Source organism: Chrysemys picta, chromosome 24 (genome assembly GCF_011386835.1).
Source record: "Chrysemys picta bellii isolate R12L10 chromosome 24, ASM1138683v2, whole genome shotgun sequence".
Classification (NCBI taxonomy): Eukaryota; Metazoa; Chordata; order Testudines; family Emydidae; genus Chrysemys; species Chrysemys picta.
The window spans coordinates 6,995,267-6,997,612 of record NC_088814.1 but is presented as its reverse complement, the minus strand read 5'-3'; the positions used below and the strand labels follow the sequence as shown (position 1 = coordinate 6,997,612).

Here is a 2,346-nt window from a genome sequence, read left to right as displayed (position 1 = left end):
GCTACCACTGCCACAAGCAGCCTGGCAAGACTGACCACTGAAGTCAATGGGAGTTTTGCCATTGGCTTCCATGGAACCAGCATTTCCTCTCTTGTCTCTCGCTCCAGTCACTGGGAAAACCTCCCCCTCTCAGGAAGAGAGTTATCCAGTTCCTAAGAAACGATAAGAGAGAGCAGAGAGGACTGCTGAGGCCACAGGCTGGGTGTGAACAGAGATGCAGCCTGGGTGAAGGCTGGAACCACAAATAATAGGAGGGCTGAAAATTCAGAATCCATCCTGACCTGGGTCAAATTAGCCACTCATGCCAGTAAAGAGGGGGCTGACCTAAAGCGGATGCATGGGGGGAGACATTCACACCATGCAAAGGGCCAACACCAGGCCTAAGCAGTGGGAATGAGGTGGTTGTGCTGCGCCTCTCCGATCTGGGGCTTAGAGTGGGTCATAAATCGAGTATGAGTCAACAACATGAGGCAGCTGCGAAAAAGGTGAATATAGTCTGGGGTGTATTAACCGGAGTGTCGTATGTAAGACACGGGAGGCCATTGTCCTGCTCTATTCAGCACCGGTGAGACCTCAGCTGGAGTACTGTGTCCAATTCTGGGCGCGGCACTTTAGGAAAGATGTGGACAGGTTGGACAGAGTCCAGAGGAGAGCAACAAAAATGATCAAAGGTTTAGAAAACCTGACCTGTGAGGAAAGGTTAAAAAAACGGGGCATGTTTAATCTTGAGAAAAGAAAACTGAGGACAGTCCTGATAGTCTGCAAACTTGTTATAAAGAGGACAGTGATCCATTCTTCTCCATGTCCAGGACAAGCAGCAATGGGCTTAATCTGCAGCAAGGGAGATTTAGGTTAGACATTCAGAAAAACTCATTGGAGGCTTTTAAGAACACGTTGGACAAACACCGGTCAGGGATGGTCTAGGTTTACTTGGCCCTGTCTCAGTGCTGGGGGCTGGACCTGATGACTTCTCAAGGTTCCTGGCGTTTTTCTGACTCGGTGCGTTTCCGTTTCACTAATGATGAATGACCTCTGCTCCCTTCTGTTCCTCTTACCCCCTTGCTGTCCAGGCTGATTCCCTGAGCTGGAATTCACTGCATTTACCCCTCAGCGCAAGCCCTTGCACATACCACAGCCCTGCCTCTTACTCCAGGTCCTGCCTCTGCCCCAGTTGGGGTTTCCCTTGAAGAAGATGAGCTTGGAGACGGTCACCTCCGGTGAGGCCTCCAGGGACTTATTCTCTGTGTTAGCATCTAATAATTAGCAGGACCTGACCATCCCTGCCCAGGTGGGAGTCGTCGCCTCTATTGAACCAGGGAGACTCCTCGGCCTGATGTTAGATTCTCCTCTAAATCAGCCTTACTGCTCTGCTTCCCCAGTCTCTCCCAGGTGTGGTGGTATCTGCAGAAGGTGATAGGCCTGACTATATTTTACAGGAAGCTTTGCCACCTATTAGGTAGTGTAGGGCACCAGGTTGGGAGTCAAGAAACCTGAATGCTATTCCTGGCTCTGCCACCGATGTGCTGTGTGACCTTGGGCAAGTCACTTTCCCTCCCACCCCGTGACTATCTTACCCATTCAGATTGTAAGCCTTTGGGGCGGGGTCTGTGTCTGCCCAGTGCCCAGCACAATGGAGCCAAACTCTTAGGCAGGGCTTCTGAGTACCATCATAAACGGGGGTATAGCTCAGTGGTAGAGCATTTGACTGCAGATCAAGAGGTCCCCGGTTCAAATCCGGGTGCCCCCTTGAAAGATTTTGGGGGGAGGGATAGCTCAGTGGTTTGAGCATTGGCCTGCTAAACCCAGGGTTGTGAGTTCAGTCCTTGAGGGGGCCACTTGGGGATCTAGGGCAAAATCAGTACTTGGTCCTGCTAGTGAAGGCAGGGGGCTGGACTCGATGACCTTTCAAGGTCCCTTCCAGTTCTAGGAGATGGGATATCTCCATTATCAAATAAAGCACAGAACATAATAATTGGCCAAACCAGGCCCCACACTAAGCTCCATGGCATTTCTCGATCTGCAGCGTGATGACTTTTGAACGCCGCAGCCTAACCAATTCCAAAACATCAGGGAATGTTCTAAGCGTCAGTGGGCAGAACCCAGATTTTGGTGAAAATTGGAACACCGGAAAAGCCTGATTTCCACTGCTCAGGCCCACACATATTGCCCATTTGGCACTGCAGGCAGGGGACCCTCTGTGATGCCTCCTGCTGCCACCTATACCTATCGCAGGCAGCAGCTTCGTAGACTTCTCTCACGGGGCATGCCCCTTGGCTAACATAAGCTCTTTGGGGCAGGGACTTTTTGGTGCCTAGCACAATGGGGGCGTGGTCCATGACTGGGGCT

General features: G+C 51.4%; 1 non-coding gene across 1 annotated transcript; it reads left to right on the top strand.

Moving 5' to 3' along the window:
* The first annotated feature begins 1,675 nt into the window (after positions 1–1,675).
* TRNAC-GCA (transfer RNA cysteine (anticodon GCA)) lies at positions 1,676–1,747 on the top strand. Its single transcript has one exon. It is a non-coding gene; the product is annotated as a tRNA-Cys (tRNA).
* The last annotated feature ends 599 nt before the right edge of the window (positions 1,748–2,346 follow it).